The 24,064-nt window shown below is 38.4% G+C and overlaps 1 long non-coding RNA gene across 1 annotated transcript in view; it reads right to left on the reverse strand.

Annotated features, from left to right (window-relative positions):
* Positions 1-297: 297 nt before the first annotated feature.
* The window catches only part of LOC143959306 (uncharacterized), a 325,483-nt gene continuing 301,716 nt past the window's right edge, over positions 298-24,064 (reverse strand). Inside the window, exon 2 of the long non-coding RNA XR_013270197.1 lies at positions 298-534. This is a non-coding gene — a long non-coding RNA (uncharacterized LOC143959306). The remainder of the gene's footprint in view (positions 535-24,064) is intronic.

Here is a 24,064-nt window from a genome sequence, read left to right on the forward strand (position 1 = left end):
ATGTAACTATGTAACTGGTCACAGACTTTTGGAAGAGGCAGACATTCATAGTATGGCATAGTAGATATACGGCGCTCGGGGAGAACTGATCATCAAGCACTGAACCATAATTGGGGTGGAAGAAAACAGGCTGGTAGTCCTGGAAAAGGCACTTTAGCAGCACTCCAAGAAGAGGGAAGCAACTCTCGTAGGGACAGAAACACAAGCAGAAGGCGCTTCTAAGTGCAGTAACATCAGGATATTTATTGCCTCAAAAAGTTTAAACACACTTACTAGAGACAGAAGATACAGTATATCTGCTTACCAAATCACATCTGTGTCCAGCAGGCTCTGTCCCAGAGAGGTGTCTTTAGTCGACATGGGCAGCAGCCCTGAGTAGAGGATCCCTGGCCAGCCAGCAGCGGAGAACCATGTGGAGTAATCCAAGAAAAGCAGCCAGCCTGTAAGAACCAGGGTGTAACACAGGACCGCAAAGTGACGTCAGAGTGGGCGAGACACGTTTCAGAGCATGCCTGTTAACTCCTTCTTCATGTCCTTGCATTCATGAAATAAAGACAAAAAAAAACAGGTTTCAAATAAGAGAAGACTAATATATGCATGCTAAGTTAGAAGGGATGCAGAATTAGAGCGGAGACTGTGAGCCGGGCCTTCTCGTCCAACATCAGTGTCTGACCTCACAAATGCGCTTCTGGAAGAATGGTCAAACATTCCCATAGGCACACTCCTAAACCTTGTGGACGGCTTTCCCAGAAGAGATGAAGCTGTTAGAGCTGCAAAGGGTGGGCCAACTCAATATTGAACCCTACGGACTAAGACTGGGATGCCATTAAAGTTCATGTGCGTGTAAAGGCAGGTGTACCGATACTTTTGAGAATATAGTGTAGATCTAAATGATATTGCAAGGTAATTGATGACAAAAAGCTCATAAGTACGTCCTCAAGTTTGGTATCATGCCTGGGATCCAAAAATAAGCGAGGAAGAAAATTTCCTGACTCTGCATTTTATAACAAATAGGGGTTGAATTACTAAAGGCAAATACACTTTGCACTACAAGAAGTTCTTGTTGCTGTAGATCTGAGGGGAAGATCAAAATAAAGGGAAACTCTGCTGATTTCTATCATCCAATCATGTGCAAGCTAAAATGCTGTTTTTTATTTTCCTTGCATGTTCCCCTCAGATCTACATCGACTGCATTTATAAGTGCGCTAATAGTGCAAAGTGGATTCGCCTTTAGTAAATAAACCCCATATGCACCCTCATCGACATCCCTCATTCGCCCCTTGGGGCCTTGGATAGTCCTCTGTCCAATCTGAAAATTGTCATGGATCTTGCCGTGATCATTGATATCCTCCAGCAGATGGCACTGTCACACTGCGGGCAAATTGCTTGACCCAGGTCAACATTTAGGCTACAGCTTGCCTATTGATCCGTCAGTTATGGACAGATGATCGGTTATTCTTGTTAGAGATGGAAAGGCCTGGGAACAAAAAAGGAAAAAAATTGAGGACAATTTTTTATTTTTTTCCTTTTTTTTAAAGCAGTTTTTATTTTTTTCCAGACAAATTGGAAAAAAAGAATGATAAATAATACATCTATGACATGATATTTCAACAATATAACCTGAAGACCTTAATGAAAGATTTCTGAAATTTTGGGGTTGATTTACTAAAGGCAATTGGACTGTGCGCTTTGCTCCTGAGCTTAGTAAATGAGGTAAAGCTTCACTTTGCAAAGAATACCCAATCATGTACAAGCAAAATCATTTTTGCTTGCTTATGATTAGATGAGGGTAGTCAGCAGAGCTTCCCCTCATTTACTAAGCTCTGGAGCAACTGCACTTTGTAAAGTACACAGCCCATTTGCCTTTTGTAAATAAACCCCTTTATGGAAAGTCTTAAATTATTGAAAGTTCTTTCAGCTGAAGGCAAGCAAATCCTGGAATACAATTCAAGTAACACTACTTCTCAATGCAGTTCTCAAACAAGAAAAATATGCATTTCTGTCACTAGGGGGCACTGCAGGGGAAAGCCTTCAGTTTAGTTTGTTTGTGGGCTCCATCTTATATCTCCTACAATTCTGTGATTGTTAGGATACAGTAGATGATAGTTTCTGTCCTCTCAGTCCTTAATTAACAGGTAAGAGGGTACATTTTCATGACAAATTAGTTTCTCTTATTTAACCTTTAAGTGATTCCTATTAATGTTCTCCACCATCACAACATAATGTGTACCTGTAGCCTGGTCAGAAAATAGTTTTTTCTTTTCCTGCTCTCAGTAAACTGGTGAGACCGAAATGTAGAGTATGGAAACATTTCCGGAATGCAATTTCTGCTGAGAGCAAAGCTGCAATTTGTAAATATTGTAAGAAGAAATATTCTTTTCCAAATGCTACAAGGATGACAAAACACATCCTGGAATGCCAGAGGTGCCCTAAAGATATTAACAATACTTTATGGAATGAAATGATGAGGACCAGAATGAAAGTGAGAGTAGCTTTTCCCTCTAGAGTTCTCACTGCAGAAACACTCTTTCTGCTGCGTCTGGATCACCACAAAGTGTTTCTTCACCAGCAGCATCTTCGAGTAAGGAAGGTGTTACAAACTACGACATCCCCAAAATACACAATCCCTTCATTTATGGAGACAATGACACCTAAAAACAGGAGAACATACATCAAGTTCTTGTAAGAACAATATATACTTCAATAACTGAAAATGCATATTGGCAGGGAGCTTTTAAGCTGTTCTCATGTATAGTTGAAATGCTCTTAACATATACTCTCCTTGTGACTCCATTTGTAATAAAAAAGAAAATTGAAAAAAATCAAGATTAGCTTATTTATTGAACAAGCTGCATTTCACCTTCCCAGCGTAAGAGAATTACTTTCAGTTTTAAAATTACTCAACAATAAAAAATTAAAAAAAATTCCGAAAATTTGAACTTTTCTGGAAAAAAACAGGGAAAACACGTTTTTCATGGCTTCAAAATTTCCAGTTTGTAATTTCCATTTGTAAACTTACTTTTTAAGAAATTAAACTTTTTTTAATTTTTCCAAAAATTTAAATTTTTATAGAAAAACCAGGGGAACGTTTTTTTTTTCATGGCTTCAAAATTTCTGGAAATTTTACATCTCCAATTCTCATCTTTACCTCAACAGAAGGTCTGGGGTGATGCCTTTCAACCCCATAATTCACATTCCTTCAGGAGAGGAAACAAATCCCTATTCTAAATATCCTGCTGCGTAATCCTGTTACACTGTTTTTTAAGATGGAAACAGTGACCAAAAAGCTTAATTTGATAATCATGCACAGTAGCTGTCCTGAAATGTCTGACATAAAACATGTTGTAGAATCCAACACCCCACACAGCTCGAAGTGCTGCACAGAAGACTTCCACAGGGTTCAGAACCTTGAACAATGTGGGACATCCTATGAGGCGGTCAGTGGCGGCTGGTGTTTTTTTTGGGGGGGTGAGCAAACAATCCAACTCCTGCCAGCCACCGGTCATGGATGGCAGCCACCCCAATCCCCCCCATGGCTGGCAACCCCCTGGTCAGTGAGCGGGTGGTGGAAGCTTCTCTCTGGGCTGGGGGCTGCTTGTTTGCTGCTCGGTTCCCTGTGTGTGTCTTCTCTCTCCTTTCCTCCGGGTGCTGTGCGTCTCCTGCCACCAATCCGTTTGGCTCTTCTTTCAGTCAATCGGGTGAAGGGTCTCATGACCTGCTTCCTGATTGGCCTGTAGGAAATTCAGTGTTACAATAGCGAATATTCATTCGTTATTGTAACACAACTAGGTAGCCTCGGGGCACAGTGTTCTGCACCCTGAGACCACCCTTTTTCACGTGCTTAATCACGTGCTTTTAAAAAAACTACTGGAATCCATGCATCTGGCGCCACTACATGTAGATTAGGGGGCCGGACGCATGGATAGGGGGGCTGACGGGCCGCCACTGGAGATGGTATCAAAAAGTTTCGAGACTAACTCTGTTTACAAGGGAGTCATTTATTTATCTAGGTTTATACACTATCACCTTCAAAATAGTCCCCTAACACAGCATTACAGTGCTTCCAGCATTCCTGACACTTCCTGGAATGTGTCCTGGAAGTCTCTTTTTTGAAGCGTGTCAATCACCTTTCGCTATTCATGCTGGGCCTCTGCAGTGGTGTCAAAACAACGACCTGTGAGCTGGATCTTCATCTTCGGGAAGAGAGCGAGGTCCACAGGAGAAAAATCTGGCGAGTACGGAAGTGAGATCTTGTTGTTTTCAGTGAGAAACTCACGTATGGGGAGAGCTCGTTGACAGGGTACATTGTCGTTTTGGAGCATCCAGTTTTTCGCTGGTTGAGCTAGTTGAAGGACTTTTTGATCTTCATGTCATCTTCCAGTGATGAATGTTCTTCTGCTCTTGAAATGCTTATGCCACTCAAAACACCTCAAACGACTCATTCCAGCATCGCCGCAAACTTGCCGAATCATGTCAAATGTGGCAGATTTTCCCAGTTTCACGCAGAAATTCACATTTGCTCTTTGTTCTAGCTTGCTGTCCATGCTGAAATTGCAGACGTGGTAATGCACATGGTGCGAACAGCACCAGTTGCACAGCTTCCAATGTACATAGGACGATGTCTTTTGGCACACTGAAGGTCGGTGCTCCATGTGACTGTGCATGCAGCCGTGTGCTGCCATCTCTTAGCGTGTTACAAAACTAGTCTCAAAATCTTTTGATACCATCTTGTATGTTAGGTTACTAAAGCTGTAAGGAAAAAATTTTTGTTACTTAAACTTTAGCTTTAAACACCCCTACAGCGCTGGAAGTCATTTAGTGGGAAGAGGACCAGGTGCCCTGCACAGAAGATTTCTACAGGGTCGAGAAGCCTGGCAAGGTTCATCCTTCATTACAGGTAGGTTAGGTTACTTAAAGAGGAAGTAAACTCTCCCACTCTGATGCTTCTTTTCATTTAGTCCATTATAACAGGGGTCATCAACCCCCGGGCCGCGGCCCACTGCCAGGCCGTGGCCTGCTTGCAGCCGGGCCGCGAAGGCTGCACTCTCTGATGAGCGGCAGGGGAGCAGGCAGAGAGATGACATCATCTCTCACCGCCCGCATCACCGCTGTTCCGCGCTCACAGCAGGGCCACTATACGGAGGCAAGCGAGCAGTGAGATGAGATCATCTGCAACCGCCCACCCGCCTGCATCGCCGCTCTTCCGTGCTCACAACGGGGATGCTATAACGCTGGAGGTGAGGTGAGGGAACAGAGAGATGAGATCATCTCTCACTGCCCGCCCGCTTTACTGCTCCTCTGCTGACACAGCACAGCAGAACACTGATATACTGTTGAAGCTGAGGCAGGTGAGATCATCTCTCACTACCGGGCCCCACCACTGTTCTTCCTTACTACCCATTAGTGCAGGCTTGCCTCTGAACTAATGTGCACACCTGTGCTGCCACCACTGCAGTGACAACAGTCATGTGGTGGCAGGTGACAATCCACATTTGGTGGCAGGTGTCGTGGCAAATGACAAGCTGCATCTGATGGCAGGCGACGTCGCAAATGACAAGCTGCATCTGATGGCAGGGGACGTGGCAAGTGACAATCCAAATCTGGTGGCAGGTGACGTGGCAAGGGACAAAATGCATCTGATTTCAGATAACATGGCAAGTGACAAGCTGCATATGAAGGCAGGCGACATGGCAAGTGACAATGCGCATCTGGTGGTAGGTGACGTGGCAAGGGACAAATTGCATCTGGTGACAAGTGACGTGGCAAGTGACAAGCTGCATCTGGTGGCAGGTGACATGGCAGGGGGCAAAAAAAGCATCTGGTGCCAGGCGACGTGGCAAGGGACAAAATGCTTCTGGTGACAAGCGACGTGACAAGCTGCATCTGAAGGCAGGCGACGTGGAAAGTGACAATCTGCATCTGGTGACAGGCGACGTGGCAAGTGACACTCTGGCACATTCTGCGTTATGGTGAGTTGAACGATTTCATTATATATTACAATGTAATAATAGAAATAATGCGCTTCCATCATCCTAACATATCAATGATGGTGCCGGGATGATTGAAGCGCCAACGCCAGCCAGCGCCCGATAAATTGCCCGCGAAAAGCTGCATACACCCCCCTGGGCCTTGGCACAATTTTCTTCAACTATGCCGGTCCCCGGTGCCAAAAAGGTTGGGGACCACTGCATTATAATAAGTCATTATCAGACTATAGCCACTGTAATCCAGCCCAAATCGCATATTACTTACTGTTTAAAGAAACTTTAAAAAACTTGTTTCCAGGGGTTAGGCAGCGCCATCTTAAGTATTGTTTTCTGAGTCCACAGTGGAGTGAATTTCCGCCCTTACATTGAGCACTTCCTGTACTGTTAACCAAGCCTCCTTCTCAATCCAACGTTTCTATGGCAACCCTGCTTCCCTGTTCATAGCTTACTTATTTATTTCATAGCATTTACTTGTGCCGATGTTTAATGTTTGCCTTTGTCAGACTTATTGTTAGAAAAGTTTTAAATGTTTATTGTGTGACTATTAGAAAAACAATATTCCTGAGACTGATTTTTAAAACTTACTTCTGAGCACATTATTGTATTAACTTGTTGTATTGTTTTGTCTTAACTAACTCCATAGTAAGTTGTAGGATGATTAAGTTTAACTATATATGATAGCCTAAGATTGTACAGGAAACCTGGATACCAAAATAAAGTACCATCGTGTACCAGACACGTTATCTATGTTTCCTCAGCCAATAGAAGCATAGAGGTGGTATTCTTGTAGGGAATAAGGAGGGGGGAGACATATTCTTTTGTGAGACTTTACTGCAGCTTTTGTCCTGTAAGCATGTCTCCCTTTTGTGGGCCACATCAGAAATAAATTGTCTGCTTCTCAATACATCTGGAGTTTTGACTGATCACACCAGAAGATTCCTAACACTTATCAGCTTCAGCTGATAAAACTGCAGTAATGGCCAATATTTAGACTGTGTGTGAGGTCACATGGTGTGTAGGAGGAAGCTCTGCGTGATTAGCAGAGTTCAGTGTTGTGCCGTAGGAACTCCTGATAACAGATAGATAAGCACATAGAGAGTGTGCCATAAATCAGGGGAGATCTGGGCATGCTCAGTGACTTCATTCTACAGAACAACAAGGATTACAAAAATACAGGAGATATCTACAAGCAGTGTTCATTAGAGTTTTTTTATGCTGATTTACATCGGACAATGTTGTGGGGGAGGGTTTACAACCACTTTAAGCTGTAAGGAAAAAATATATTTTTTACCTTAATTTCAGTTTTAAAGTATATGTCCCTCTAGTGTCCTTATGAAATGATTACTGATATCTTCTGAGTACTCTGCCTTCACCCTCGTCTTGAAGTAATGCCTTTTCTGTAAGCAGTTGGCAAATGGCCTTTTCGTTTTAAGGCAGCATGACCACTCCTGATAGAAAATAAGGAAAAACAAGTATTGCCTCATTGCTGTTTCTGTGGTCACAACCCCTGGAAAAATGTGTTTATTGTGATTTGGGAACAAGGTGGTAATTTTACATTTGCAACATGTTCCAGGCTGGAGCTTAGCCACGAGCCTCGTAACAAATGAGTAATAACGGCACCACATTTATAGAGAGAATGAAATTCTAAAAAGTAGAAAAGGTTCCTAGGCAGTCTACATGCCAAACCGTAACTCCTTCTAATTATGTCGGTATTCACCTACTGCGGTGAAATGGTTCAACAAAATGAATGTCTGTCACATGAGTCATTGGAACGTTTAAATGAGTCTCTGGTGAAAGATAAGAAGGTGCATAGAGACTCCTCGACAGGTACAAACAGAGCATTCTAATTGCCAACAACGGATTCCTCTTACTCATGCCGAATGTAAAATAATAGTTAAAAAGTTTGTCTTTGCAAAATGCTAGGAGAAACCCAAAGCTTGCCTAAATGTAATTTCTTGTTTTCTTTACTGGATTTCATAGCAGTTCACTCTTTTTTTGGGTTGATAGTACCCCTAAATAGCAGCTAGGCAGGACTGCCCCTGGCATGCTTCTTGCTGAGGTTAAAGCACCCGTAAACCCACAAAGATACTGTTGGGGTAAGTGTTAAGGAGCACCCAGTACAAAAGTTAATGACACTTAAGAAGTTTAAGTAAAATTTTTTATTGATCACCAATATCAATATCAAGAGAAGCCATCAGTTTTGTGAAAACTTCCCAAAAAACGCGTTGGCTTCTCTTGCTTCTCTCTCCCACTTATATCCAGCTTTGGGGTGAGTGTTGAGGAGCACCCAGTACAAAGGTTCATGACACTTAAGAAGTTTAAGTCCAAGTGTTTATTGATCAAGAGTATCAAGGGAAGCCATCAGATTTGCAAGCTAACCGATCTGACAGCCCTAAGGAAGGAGAAGACACTTCCCCTAAAATGCGTTGGCTTCTCTTGCTACTCTCTCCCACTTATATCCAGCTTTGGGGTAATTGTTGAAGAGCACCCAGTACAAAAGTTCATGATACCTGAGAAGATTAATTCCACATTTTTATTGATGAAGAGAATCCATCAGATTTGCAAGGTATCCGATCTGACAGCCCTGAGGAAGGGAAAGGCACTTCCCCCGAAACGTGTTGGCTGCTCTTGCTACGCTTTACCACCTATATCCAGCTTTGGAGTGAGTGTTAAGGGGCATCCAGTATTAAAGTTCATGACACTTGAGAAGTTTAGGTGCAAACTTTTATTGATCAAGAATATCAAGAGAAGACATCATACCTTGTACACACGGTCGGATATTCCGACAACAAAATCCGTCGGATTTTCTTCCAACGGATTTTGTCCTAAACTGGTGTTGCATACACACGGTCGGACAAAGTTGTCAGAAAATCCGAATGTTTGGAATGTGATGACATTTGTTCGTTACGACGGGACTACGTTCAGGCTAGTAGCCAATAGCTTTGGTCTCAAATTTGATCTGAGCATGCGTGGCACTTTGTCCGATCGGAATTTTCTACAAACGATCGGAAAAAGTCCAATCGGATTTTTTTTGTCGGAAAATTTGAGATCCTGCTCTCAAATTTTTTCCGGCAGAATTTCCGACGGAAAAAGTCCGATAGATTTGCAAGATATCCGATCAGCCCTGAGGAAGGGGGAGGCACCTCCCCTGAAACACATAGGGGTTGATTTACTAAAGCCAAACTGACTGTGCACTTTGCAGTTGCAGTTGCTTAGTAAATGAGGTAAAGCTTCATTTTGCAAAGAATATCCAATCACATGCAAGGAAAAAATAAATAAAACAGCATTTTTGCTTGCACATGATTGGATGATAAAAGTCAGCAGAGCTCCTGCACATTTAATAAGCTCTAGAGCAATTGCTCTTGCAGAGTCTATTTGCCTTTAGTAAATCAATCTCATTGTGTATGTAGTACTTTGACATGCCTCACCTCCCTCTGTAATCCTCTTGCTGGTGCTGGCCTTGGGCAAACGGAGTGGTAAACTTTATTTTTACTGTTTCACTTAGTGGGCAGTACTGCTTGCTGGATGAGACCCACTCAACTGAATGGGGCCATGCTGCAACTGCTACGCAACCGCGTGCAAGGTGGTGTGGGTTGTTAGAGGTTAAAACAGGCAGTGAACACTTCCCCATTTTTTGTCTCGATGAGAATTTCCCCTTACCCTCGGGGCATGTGCAGATGTGCTGCAGGGTTCAGGTCCTAAAAGATCCCTGCGGCACCCCAGCACATGGGTCAGCTTCCCCAGCCTTCTGTGCATGTGCAAAGGCTGCTACCAGGGTGGTCCGAGTCTCTGTCTTTCCATGGAAGTGGAAAATCCCCTGCATGTGCACTAATGTGCAGTTGAGCTCTACCAGGATCTGAAGGTTGGGCAGAACCTGTGGGCACATCTGTGCATGCGCCCTAACGGTGGCGCCCATAAAGGGAGGACAGAGCCACCTGTGAGGCAGACTGAAGTTCTGCTTTAAAAGAAGCCCAACCTGTAAACATTCCCCTGTTCTCTACATTAAAGGGGTTGTAAAGGTTCATTGTAGTTTTTTTTAAAATAACAAACATGGTATACTTACCTCCTCTGTGCAAGAGTTCTCCTCTTCTAGCCCCCCCCCCCCCCCCGTGGCGCTCCTGGCTCCTCCCCACATCGAGTGCCCCCTCGGAGACCCACATTCCAAGGGGGCACTCGTGCGGGCGCGCTCCTGAGTCCCCCTGCTGTGTCCATTGACACAGACTGCTGGACTCTGCCCCACCCCCAGCTCCCGTGACACTGGATTTGATTGACAGCAGCCGGAGCCAATGGCTGGGCCGCTATCAATCTGTCCAATGAGGACCCCAGACAGCAGCTGGAGCTGCTGGGCTCGTTCTTGTCGCTGGAAAGATCGGGTTCAGGTGACTAAAAGGGGGGCTCTGGGGGGGATGGGTGTGCTACACTACAGAAGGTTTTTCACCTTAATGCATAGAATGCATAGCAAGATCCCTTTAAGCAATTACTGTGTTTCCTGGAAAATAAGCCCGGGTCTTTGACATCCAGTCTTATGCCCCATGCCCCATACACATGGTCGGACATTCTGACTACAAAATCCGTCAGATATTTTCCGACGGATTTTGGCCCAAACTTGTCTTGCATACACACGTTTGCACAAAGAAAATCTGATCGTTCAGAACGTGGTGGCGTAGAACACGTACAACGGGACTATAAAGAGGACAGTAGCCACTAGCTTTCGTCTCGTAATTTATTCTGAGCATGCGTGGCACTTTGTCCATCGGAAATTGTCTACACACGATCAGACTTTAAACGATCGTATTTTGTTGTCGGAAAATTTGAGATCCAGCTCTCAAACTTTGTGTGTCGGAAATTCTGACGGAAAAAGTCAGATGGAGCCCACACACGATCAGATTTTCCTACAACAAGATCCGATCACACATTTTCCGTCGGAAAAGTCCAACCGTGTGTACAGGGCATAAGTCTGTAGGGTTCAATATTGCATTGGCCCACCCTTTGCAGCTATAACAGCTTCAACTCTTCTGGGAAGGCCGTCCACAAAGTTTAGGAGTGTGTCTATGGGAATGTTTGATCGTTCTTCCATAAGCGCATTTGCGAGGTAAGGCACTGATGTTGGAAGAGAAGGTCTGGCTCGCAGTCTCTGCTCTAATTTATCCCAAAGATGTTCTATCGGTTTGACGTCAGGACTCTGTGCAGGCCAGTCAAGTTCCTCCACCCCAAACGCGCTCATCCATGTCTTTATGGACCTTGCTCTGTGCACTGGTGCGCAGTCATGTTGGAACAGGAAGGGGCCATCCCCAAACTGTTCCCACAAAGTTGAGAGCATGAAATTGTCCAAAATGTCTTGGTATGCTGACGCCTTAAGAGTTTCCTTTACTGGAACCATGAATCCAAGTCCAACCCCTGAAAAACAACCCCCACACCAACACCATAATCCCCCCTCCACCAAATGATTTGGACCAGTGCGCAAAGCAAGGTCCATAAAGACATGGATGAGCGAGTTTGGGATGGAGAAACTTGACTGGCCTGCACAGAGTCCTCACCTCAACCCCTGCAAAGGGTGGGCCAACTGAATATTGAGTTGGGCCATTCTTTGCAGCTATATATTTGGGGTGGACAAACTTGAGTGGCCAAAGTCCTCACCTCAACCCCTGCAAAGGGTGGGCCAACTCAATATTGAACCCTACAGACTAAGATCGGGATGCCATTAAAGTTCATGTGCGTGTAAAGGCAGGTGTCACAAAACTTTTGCCAATATAGTGTATATAAGGGATGCTAGTGAAGTGAAGTCTAGTTTTGGCCGATTTCCTGATTTCCGGATGAAAGGTGCATGCTTATAGCATCATAAAAGAAATAAAGACTTCAGATGGGATCAGGCCCCCCCCCCCAGCAGGCAATGGACTTCAGAATTTGTTAGAGAACCATTAACTCTGCAGTGCTTTACAGATTTTGAAGCTAATTTCACAACAAAAAGCAATCATTTATAACTATAAAGCACTCATCATTGAATCATGAAAAATCTATTACCTTTTGCACCTTTTAAAGCATTCTGTTATTTTCTCTTTAATGGTTTGGTACAATGCATGTCATTGTTTATCTCCACAATTGTAGCAGTTAATATCTTATCACCGGATGGAATGTAATTGATACTGAGCTTTGTTCCTTGTTTCCTGCTGTTTTCCTAGTCCTTGTCTGCTCTGATCTCCAGCTCTGCCTGTCCTCTGACAGATATTGAGTGTTGCTTTTTTAAGAGTGAGAATTCTAATGAAATGTTTGCCTTGGGGCTCTGTGTCTTTGCAGAGTCTTTGTTTATGGCACATGGAGATGGCTAGTATGGGTTCATGAGCACTTGTTGACTGATTGTAGACCAGACAGCAGGACAAATAGGCGAGAGGTCATGCTGGGGGATACAGAGAGGCGGTCACATCGCCCGCTTTATTACTCATACGCCCACCTGCTATTTCTGGTTACTTTAATGGTAAATTTACATTAAAAATAAAAGTTTGCCATTTTTCTTGTCTTCTTTCTTTCTCTTTCTTTATTTTTTTCTTTCTTTTCACATTGCCTGTTTTGTTACTTATACACCTGCTTTTTATGGATATTTTAATGGTAAAGTTACATTAAATATAAAATCTTGCTGTTTTTCCTTCCTTCTTTCTTTCCACATTGCCTGTTTTAATACTCATACACCTGCCATGTAAGGATATTGGAATGGTAAATGTAAATTAAAAATAAAAGTTTGATTTCCTTTTCTTTTCTATCTTTCTCTTTCTTCATTCCTATTTCTTTCTTTCTTTCTTTCTTTCTTTCTTTCTTTCTTTCTTTCTTTCTTTCTTTCTTTCTTTCTTTCTTTCTTTCCTGTCACATTGGCTGTTTTATTATTCATACACCTAATGTTTATGTATATTTTTAATGGTAAATTTACATTAAAAAATAAAAGTTTGCCATTTTTCTTTGTCTTTTTTTTTCTTTCTATCTCTTCCTTCCGTCCTTCCTTCTCTGAAAGTGTTCTCTAGTTGGATGAGGCAAAGAGGTGGGGTGGTGATGTCCAAACCGGAGTGTACTGCACATCAAAGTTTGCTGTCTGTCTTTCTTCCTTCTCTTTTCTTTCTTTCTTTCTTTCTTTCTTTCTTTCTTTCTTTCTTTCTTTCTTTCTTTCATTAGTCATACACCTGCCATGTAAGGATATTGAAATGGTAAATGTAAATTAAAAAGAAAAGTTTGGTTTCCTTCTTTTCTTTTCTATCTTTCTCTTCCTTCCATAGGTGTGAGCACAGGGTGTGCCAGGTGTACCTGGGCACACCCTAATCACCTTGTATATTGCAGCTTCCCCTTAGTAAATTTTGTTGTAAAAATTGTTTATTATACGTCTAATGCCCTACTGACACCATCTACTGTCCTACTCACAGCAATCTCTGTCCTACTGGCAATATCCATGTTTTATTATATTTTAAAATAAGAGTGTGTGTGTAACTACTGTGTGTATATACATGCATGTGTGTTTGAGCTTTGGGGTGCACACCCTAATGCAAAAGGCTGCGCATACCTATGCTTCCTTCATTCCTATTTCTTTCTTTCTTTTTTCTTTCTTTCTTTCTCTTTCTTTCTTTCTTTCTTTCTTTCTTTCTATCTTTCTCTTTCTTTCTCTTTCTCTTTCTTTCTTTCTTTCTTTCTTTCTTTCTTTCTTTCTTTCTTCCTTCCTTTCCTGTCACATTGTCTGTTTTATTATTCATACACCTAATGTATATTTTATGTATATTTTTATGTATATTTTTAATGGTAAATTTACATAAAAAAATAATGGTGGGGTGGTGATGTCCAAACCGGAGTGTACTGCCCACCAAAGTTTGCTGTCTTTCTTTCCTGTCACATTGTCTATTTTATTATTCATACACATAATATTTATGTATATTTTTAATGGTAAATTTACATAAAAAAATAAAAGCGCAATTTTTCTTTGTCTTTTTCTTTCTTTCTATCTCTTCCTTCCTCCTTCCTTCCTTCCTTCTCTGAGAGTGTTCTCTAGTTGGATGAGGCAAAGAGGTGGGATAAGAGGTGTACTGCCCACCAAAGTTTTCTGTCTTTCTTTCTTTTTCTCTTTCTTTCTCTTGCTTTCCTTTTATTTATTTATTTATTTATTTCATTACTCATACACCTACCATGTAAGGATATTGAAATGGTAAATGTAAATTAAAATGTTATTATTATTATTATAATACACAATTTATATACTGCCAACAGTTTACGCAGCACTTTACAATGTATAGGGGGGGCAACACAATTAAAGTACAGTTCAATACAAAAAAGGTACAGGAGGGCCCTGCTCGTAGAGCTTGCATTCTAAAGGGAGGGGGTGGTGGTTTAAAAAAAAAAAAAAAAAAAAAAAAAATTTAAAAATAAAAGTTTGGTTTCCTTCTTTTCTTTTTCTTTTCTTTCCTTCTCTTCCCTTCATTCCTTTCTTTTTCTTTTTTTCCAGTCACATTGCCATTTTTATTATTCATACACCTAATATTCATGTATTTTTTAATGGTAAATTTCCATTAAAAAAAAAAAGTTGGAGTTTTTCTTTTTCTTTTTTTCTTCTCTGAAAGCATTCTCTAGTTGGATGAGGCAAAGAGGTGAGGTGGTGATGTCCAAACCGTCAACGTTTGCTGTCTATCTTTCTTTTTCTTTCTTTCTTTCTTTCTTTCTTTCTTTCTTTCTCTCTTTTTCTTTCTTTTCCCTTTCCTTCTTTTCCTTTTTTTTTCTTTTTCTTCCTTCCTTTCCCTTCTTCTTTCTTTCCTGCCTGTTTTATTACTACTACTACTATTTATGTATATTTTAGTGGTAAATTAACATTACAAATTAAAGTTTGCCTTTTTTTATTTGTCTTTTTTTTTTTCATTCTTTTTCTTTCCTGTCATGTTGTCTGTTTTAAAAAAATAAAAGTTTGCAGTTTTTCTTTGTCTTTTTTCCTTTCTATCTTTTCCTTCCTTCCTTCCTTCCTTCCCTGGAAGTGTTCTGTAGTTGGATGAGGCAACAGGTGGGGTGGTGATATCCAAACTGGATATGTACTGCCCACCAAAGTTTTCCATCTTTTGTTCTTTTTCTCTTTCTTTCTTTCTTTCTTTCTTTCTTTCTTTCTTTCTTTCTTTCTTTCTTTCTTTCTTTCTTTCTTTCTTTCTTTCTTTCTTTCTTTCTTTCCTGTCACATTGGCTGTTTTATTATTCATACACCTAATGTTTATGTATATTTTTAATGGTAAATTTACATTAAAAAATAAAAGTTTGCCATTTTTCTTTGTCTTTTTTTTTCTTTCTATCTCTTCCTTCCGTCCTTCCTTCTCTGAAAATGTTCTCTAGTTGGATGAGGCAAAGAGGTGGGGTGGTGATGTCCAAACCGGAGTGTACTGCACATCAAAGTTTGCTGTCTGTCTTTCTTCCTTCTCTTTTCTTTCTTTCTTTCTTTCTTTCTTTCTTTCTTTCTTTCATTAGTCATACACCTGCCATGTAAGGATATTGGAATGGTAAATGTAAATTAAAAATAAAAGTTTGATTTCCTTTTCTTTTCTATCTTTCTCTTTCTTCATTCCTATTTCTTTCTTTCTTTCTTTCTTTCTTTCTTTCTTTCTTTCTTTCTTTCTTTCTTTCTTTCTTTCTTTCTTTCTTTCTTTCTTTCTTTCTTTCTTTCTTTCCTGTCACATTGGCTGTTTTATTATTCATACACCTAATGTTTATGTATATTTTTAATGGTAAATTTACATTAAAAAATAAAAGTTTGCCATTTTTCTTTGTCTTTTTTTTTCTTTCTATCTCTTCCTTCCGTCCTTCCTTCTCTGAAAGTGTTCTCTAGTTGGATGAGGCAAAGAGGTGGGGTGGTGATGTCCAAACCGGAGTGTACTGCACATCAAAGTTTGCTGTCTGTCTTTCTTCCTTCTCTTTTCTTTCTTTCTTTCTTTCTTTCTTTCTTTCTTTCTTTCTTTCTTTCTTTCTTTCATTAGTCATACACCTGCCATGTAAGGATATTGAAATGGTAAATGTAAATTAAAAAGAAAAGTTTGGTTTCCTTCTTTTCTTTTCTATCTTTCTCTTCCTTCCATAGGTGTGAGCACAGGGTGTGCCAGGTGTACCTGGGCACACCCTAATCACCTTGTATATTGCAGCTTCCCCTTAGTAAATTTTGTTGTAAAAATTGTTTATTATACGTCTAATGCCCTACTGACACCATCTACTGTCCTACTCACAGCAATCTCTGTCCTACTGGCAATATCCATGTTTTATTATATTTTAAAATAAGAGTGTGTGTGTAACTACTGTGTGTATATACATGCATGTGTGTTTGAGCTTTGGGGTGCACACCCTAATGCAAAAGGCTGCGCATACCTATGCTTCCTTCATTCCTATTTCTTTCTTTCTTTTTTCTTTCTTTCTTTCTCTTTCTTTCTTTCTTTCTTTCTTTCTTTCTATCTTTCTCTTTCTTTCTCTTTCTCTTTCTTTCTTTCTTTCTTTCTTTCTTTCTTTCTTTCTTTCTTCCTTCCTTTCCTGTCACATTGTCTGTTTTATTATTCATACACCTAATGTATATTTTATGTATATTTTTATGTATATTTTTAATGGTAAATTTACATAAAAAAATAATGGTGGGGTGGTGATGTCCAAACCGGAGTGTACTGCCCACCAAAGTTTGCTGTCTTTCTTTCCTGTCACATTGTCTATTTTATTATTCATACACATAATATTTATGTATATTTTTAATGGTAAATTTACATAAAAAAATAAAAGCGCAATTTTTCTTTGTCTTTTTCTTTCTTTCTATCTCTTCCTTCCTCCTTCCTTCCTTCCTTCTCTGAGAGTGTTCTCTAGTTGGATGAGGCAAAGAGGTGGGATAAGAGGTGTACTGCCCACCAAAGTTTTCTGTCTTTCTTTCTTTTTCTCTTTCTTTCTCTTGCTTTCCTTTTATTTATTTATTTATTTATTTCATTACTCATACACCTACCATGTAAGGATATTGAAATGGTAAATGTAAATTAAAATGTTATTATTATTATTATAATACACAATTTATATACTGCCAACAGTTTACGCAGCACTTTACAATGTATAGGGGGGGCAACACAATTAAAGTACAGTTCAATACAAAAAAGGTACAGGAGGGCCCTGCTCGTAGAGCTTGCATTCTAAAGGGAGGGGGTGGTGGTTTAAAAAAAAAAAAAAAAAAAAAAAAAATTTAAAAATAAAAGTTTGGTTTCCTTCTTTTCTTTTTCTTTTCTTTCCTTCTCTTCCCTTCATTCCTTTCTTTTTCTTTTTTTCCAGTCACATTGCCATTTTTATTATTCATACACCTAATATTCATGTATTTTTTAATGGTAAATTTCCATTAAAAAAAAAAAGTTGGAGTTTTTCTTTTTCTTTTTTTCTTCTCTGAAAGCATTCTCTAGTTGGATGAGGCAAAGAGGTGAGGTGGTGATGTCCAAACCGTCAACGTTTGCTGTCTATCTTTCTTTTTCTTTCTTTCTTTCTTTCTTTCTTTCTTTCTTTCTCTCTTTTTCTTTCTTTTCCCTTTCCTTCTTTTCCTTTTTTTTTCTTTTTCTTCCTTCCTTTCCCTTCTTCTTTCTTTCCTGCCTGTTTTATTACTACTACTACTATTTATGTATATTTTAGTGGTAAATTAACATTACAAATTAAAGTTTGCCTTTTTTTATTTGTCTTTTTTTTTTTCATTCTTTTTCTTTCCTGTCATGTTGTCTGTTTTAAAAAAATAAAAGTTTGCAGTTTTTCTTTGTCTTTTTTCCTTTCTATCTTTTCCTTCCTTCCTTCCTTCCTTCCCTGGAAGTGTTCTGTAGTTGGATGAGGCAACAGGTGGGGTGGTGATATCCAAACTGGATATGTACTGCCCACCAAAGTTTTCCATCTTTTGTTCTTTTTCTCTTTCTTTCTTTCTTTCTTTCTTTCTTTCTTTCTTTCTTTCTTTCTTTCTTTCTTTCTTTCTTTCTTTCCTGTCACATTGGCTGTTTTATTATTCATACACCTAATGTTTATGTATATTTTTAATGGTAAATTTACATTAAAAAATAAAAGTTTGCCATTTTTCTTTGTCTTTTTTTTTCTTTCTATCTCTTCCTTCCGTCCTTCCTTCTCTGAAAGTGTTCTCTAGTTGGATGAGGCAAAGAGGTGGGGTGGTGATGTCCAAACCGGAGTGTACTGCACATCAAAGTTTGCTGTCTGTCTTTCTTCCTTCTCTTTTCTTTCTTTCTTTCTTTCTTTCTTTCTTTCTTTCTTTCTTTCTTTCTTTCTTTCATTAGTCATACACCTGCCATGTAAGGATATTGAAATGGTAAATGTAAATTAAAAAGAAAAGTTTGGTTTCCTTCTTTTCTTTTCTATCTTTCTCTTCCTTCCATAGGTGTGAGCACAGGGTGTGCCAGGTGTACCTGGGCACACCCTAATCACCTTGTATATTGCAGCTTCCCCTTAGTAAATTTTGTTGTAAAAATTGTTTATTATACGTCTAATGCCCTACTGACACCATCTACTGTCCTACTCACAGCAATCTCTGTCCTACTGGCAATATCCATGTTTTATTATATTTTAAAATAAGAGTGTGTGTGTAACTACTGTGTGTATATACATGCATGTGTGTTTGAGCTTTGGGGTGCACACCCTAATGCAAAAGGCTGCGCATACCTATGCTTCCTTCATTCCTATTTCTTTCTTTCTTTTTTCTTTCTTTCTTTCTCTTTCTTTCTTTCTTTCTTTCTTTCTTTCTATCTTTCTCTTTCTTTCTCTTTCTCTTTCTTTCTTTCTTTCTTTCTTTCTTTCTTTCTTTCTTTCTTCCTTCCTTTCCTGTCACATTGTCTGTTTTATTATTCATACACCTAATGTATATTTTATGTATATTTTTATGTATATTTTTAATGGTAAATTTACATAAAAAAATAATGGTGGGGTGGTGATGTCCAAACCGGAGTGTACTGCCCACCAAAGTTTGCTGTCTTTCTTTCCTGTCACATTGTCTATTTTATTATTCATACACATAATATTTATGTATATTTTTAATGGTAAATTTACATAAAAAAATAAAAGCGCAATTTTTCTTTGTCTTTTTCTTTCTTTCTATCTCTTCCTTCCTCCTTCCTTCCTTCCTTCTCTGAGAGTGTTCTCTAGTTGGATGAGGCAAAGAGGTGGGATAAGAGGTGTACTGCCCACCAAAGTTTTCTGTCTTTCTTTCTTTTTCTCTTTCTTTCTCTTGCTTTCCTTTTATTTATTTATTTATTTATTTCATTACTCATACACCTACCATGTAAGGATATTGAAATGGTAAATGTAAATTAAAATGTTATTATTATTATTATAATACACAATTTATATACTGCCAACAGTTTACGCAGCACTTTACAATGTATAGGGGGGGCAACACAATTAAAGTACAGTTCAATACAAAAAAGGTACAGGAGGGCCCTGCTCGTAGAGCTTGCATTCTAAAGGGAGGGGGTGGTGGTTTAAAAAAAAAAAAAAAAAAAAAAAAATTTAAAAATAAAAGTTTGGTTTCCTTCTTTTCTTTTTCTTTTCTTTCCTTCTCTTCCCTTCATTCCTTTCTTTTTCTTTTTTTCCAGTCACATTGCCATTTTTATTATTCATACACCTAATATTCATGTATTTTTTAATGGTAAATTTCCATTAAAAAAAAAAAGTTGGAGTTTTTCTTTTTCTTTTTTTCTTCTCTGAAAGCATTCTCTAGTTGGATGAGGCAAAGAGGTGAGGTGGTGATGTCCAAACCGTCAACGTTTGCTGTCTATCTTTCTTTTTCTTTCTTTCTTTCTTTCTTTCTTTCTTTCTTTCTTTCTCTCTTTTTCTTTCTTTTCCCTTTCCTTCTTTTCCTTTTTTTTTCTTTTTCTTCCTTCCTTTCCCTTCTTCTTTCTTTCCTGCCTGTTTTATTACTACTACTACTATTTATGTATATTTTAGTGGTAAATTAACATTACAAATTAAAGTTTGCCTTTTTTTATTTGTCTTTTTTTTTTTCATTCTTTTTCTTTCCTGTCATGTTGTCTGTTTTAAAAAAATAAAAGTTTGCAGTTTTTCTTTGTCTTTTTTCCTTTCTATCTTTTCCTTCCTTCCTTCCTTCCTTCCCTGGAAGTGTTCTGTAGTTGGATGAGGCAACAGGTGGGGTGGTGATATCCAAACTGGATATGTACTGCCCACCAAAGTTTTCCATCTTTTGTTCTTTTTCTCTTTCTTTCTTTCTTTCTTTCTTTCTTTCTTTCTTTCTTTCTTTCTTTCTTTCTTTCTTTCTTTCTTTCTTTCTTTCTTTCTTTCTTTCTTTCTTTCTTTCTTTCTTTCTTTCCTGTCACATTGGCTGTTTTATTATTCATACACCTAATGTTTATGTATATTTTTAATGGTAAATTTACATTAAAAAATAAAAGTTTGCCATTTTTCTTTGTCTTTTTTTTTCTTTCTATCTCTTCCTTCCGTCCTTCCTTCTCTGAAAGTGTTCTCTAGTTGGATGAGGCAAAGAGGTGGGGTGGTGATGTCCAAACCGGAGTGTACTGCACATCAAAGTTTGCTGTCTGTCTTTCTTCCTTCTCTTTTCTTTCTTTCTTTCTTTCTTTCTTTCTTTCTTTCTTTCTTTCTTTCTTTCTTTCTTTCATTAGTCATACACCTGCCATGTAAGGATATTGAAATGGTAAATGTAAATTAAAAAGAAAAGTTTGGTTTCCTTCTTTTCTTTTCTATCTTTCTCTTCCTTCCATAGGTGTGAGCACAGGGTGTGCCAGGTGTACCTGGGCACACCCTAATCACCTTGTATATTGCAGCTTCCCCTTAGTAAATTTTGTTGTAAAAATTGTTTATTATACGTCTAATGCCCTACTGACACCATCTACTGTCCTACTCACAGCAATCTCTGTCCTACTGGCAATATCCATGTTTTATTATATTTTAAAATAAGAGTGTGTGTGTAACTACTGTGTGTATATACATGCATGTGTGTTTGAGCTTTGGGGTGCACACCCTAATGCAAAAGGCTGCGCATACCTATGCTTCCTTCATTCCTATTTCTTTCTTTCTTTTTTCTTTCTTTCTTTCTCTTTCTTTCTTTCTTTCTTTCTTTCTTTCTATCTTTCTCTTTCTTTCTCTTTCTCTTTCTTTCTTTCTTTCTTTCTTTCTTTCTTTCTTTCTTTCTTTCTTTCTTCCTTCCTTTCCTGTCACATTGTCTGTTTTATTATTCATACACCTAATGTATATTTTATGTATATTTTTATGTATATTTTTAATGGTAAATTTACATAAAAAAATAATGGTGGGGTGGTGATGTCCAAACCGGAGTGTACTGCCCACCAAAGTTTGCTGTCTTTCTTTCCTGTCACATTGTCTATTTTATTATTCATACACATAATATTTATGTATATTTTTAATGGTAAATTTACATAAAAAAATAAAAGCGCAATTTTTCTTTGTCTTTTTCTTTCTTTCTATCTCTTCCTTCCTCCTTCCTTCCTTCCTTCTCTGAGAGTGTTCTCTAGTTGGATGAGGCAAAGAGGTGGGATAAGAGGTGTACTGCCCACCAAAGTTTTCTGTCTTTCTTTCTTTTTCTCTTTCTTTCTCTTGCTTTCCTTTTATTTATTTATTTATTTATTTCATTACTCATACACCTACCATGTAAGGATATTGAAATGGTAAATGTAAATTAAAATGTTATTATTATTATTATAATACACAATTTATATACTGCCAACAGTTTACGCAGCACTTTACAATGTATAGGGGGGGCAACACAATTAAAGTACAGTTCAATACAAAAAAGGTACAGGAGGGCCCTGCTCGTAGAGCTTGCATTCTAAAGGGAGGGGGTGGTGGTTTAAAAAAAAAAAAAAAAAAAAAAAAATTTAAAAATAAAAGTTTGGTTTCCTTCTTTTCTTTTTCTTTTCTTTCCTTCTCTTCCCTTCATTCCTTTCTTTTTCTTTTTTTCCAGTCACATTGCCATTTTTATTATTCATACACCTAATATTCATGTATTTTTTAATGGTAAATTTCCATTAAAAAAAAAAAGTTGGAGTTTTTCTTTTTCTTTTTTTCTTCTCTGAAAGCATTCTCTAGTTGGATGAGGCAAAGAGGTGAGGTGGTGATGTCCAAACCGTCAACGTTTGCTGTCTATCTTTCTTTTTCTTTCTTTCTTTCTTTCTTTCTTTCTTTCTTTCTTTCTCTCTTTTTCTTTCTTTTCCCTTTCCTTCTTTTCCTTTTTTTTTCTTTTTCTTCCTTCCTTTCCCTTCTTCTTTCTTTCCTGCCTGTTTTATTACTACTACTACTATTTATGTATATTTTAGTGGTAAATTAACATTACAAATTAAAGTTTGCCTTTTTTTATTTGTCTTTTTTTTTTTCATTCTTTTTCTTTCCTGTCATGTTGTCTGTTTTAAAAAAATAAAAGTTTGCAGTTTTTCTTTGTCTTTTTTCCTTTCTATCTTTTCCTTCCTTCCTTCCTTCCTTCCCTGGAAGTGTTCTGTAGTTGGATGAGGCAACAGGTGGGGTGGTGATATCCAAACTGGATATGTACTGCCCACCAAAGTTTTCCATCTTTTGTTCTTTTTCTCTTTCTTTCTTTCTTTCTTTCTTTCTTTCTTTCTTTCTTTCTTTCTTTCTTTCTTTCTTTCTCTTGCTTTCTTTTTACTTTTTCATACACCTAATATTTATGCATATTTTAATTGTAAATTTACATTAAAAATAAAAGTTTGCCATTTTTCTCAGTCTTTTTTTTTTCTATCTTTTTCTTCCTTCCTTCCTTCTTTCTTGTCAGTGTTCGTCTTATAGAAAAATTTTTAATTTTCGTTTCATTTGTTTTTTTGCTTTTGTCGGAAATTCTGAAATTCGAAAATTCGGAATTCAGAAATTCGGAAATCCAAAAATTTAAATTTTGACGAATGTTCAGGGATTAAAATTTTCTGAAAATCAAAAATTCGGAAATTTGAAAAATCGGAAATTTTAAAATTTGGAAATTCGGAAATGTAAAAATTCCGAAATTTGGAAATTTCAGAATTAACTAATTTGTCAAAATTTTGAAAAAAACGAATTTGAAACTAAATGAATTGCAAATGTCTCTATTTTATCATGCACCTGTTGGTTGGTACATTTACTGTCCTTCTTCCCTTCCTTCCTTCGCATGGACGCCATTAAGAGATTGCTTTGTATTTTGTCAATGAATGCAAGGCATTCTTTGGTTGGCTGAGGCAACGAGGTGGGGTGGTGATGTCCAAAGTGGAGGGTACTGCCCATCTGGGAGCACTGGAAAGATCAAAGGTGGGGCAGTGATGCAAAAGGGTCATCAAAATCAAGGGAATGAAATAAGATATTTTTTTAAAAATCTGTATCACAAAATATATGCTCAGAAATCTAAGTGATACTTATTTTATAGAATAAATGTAAAGTTATACATGAAAACACTTTTTTTAAAATATTTTGTGGACTGAAGTTGTGTTCTGGGCACATTTTGCTACACATGCCAAGTAGACCAGACAGCAGCCACTGTGGGGACTGCCAATTATTATTATTATTATTATACATGATTTATATAGCACCAACAGTTTACACAGAGCTTTACAATATAAAAGGGAGACAATACAGTTATAATACAATAAAATACAAGAGGATTAAGCTCGTCCTGCACAATCTAATAGGGTGGGGCAGGTGGTACAAAAGGTTGTAACTGTGGGGAAATTAGCTGATGAAAGTGGTAAAAGATTAGTTGGAGATGTGATAGGCTTTCCTGAAAAGATGAGTTTTCAGGGATAGCCTGAAGGTAGCAAGAGTAGGGGATAGCCGGACAGGTGGAGGTAGCGGTTTCCAGAGGATGGGAGAGGCTCTGGAGAAATCCTGGATATGAGCATGAGAGGAGGAGATGAGAGAGCTTGAGAGTAGGAGGTCTTGAGAAGAGCGGAGAGGACAGTCTGGGTGATATTTGGAGACAAGATTGGTGATGTGGCTCAGGGCAGATTTGTGAATGGCTGTTTATGTTGTGGTTAGTAGTTTGAATTTAATTTGCTGGGTGGTTGGGAGCCAGTGTAGGGATTGGAGGAGAGGGTTGGCAGACACTGAGCGGTTGGTAAGGTG

This window comes from Lithobates pipiens, unplaced genomic scaffold (genome assembly GCF_037356315.1).
Source record: "Lithobates pipiens isolate NorthernLeopardFrog02 unplaced genomic scaffold, aLitPip1_a1.2 Scaffold_7, whole genome shotgun sequence".
Lineage (NCBI taxonomy): Eukaryota > Metazoa > Chordata > Amphibia > Anura > Ranidae > Lithobates > Lithobates pipiens.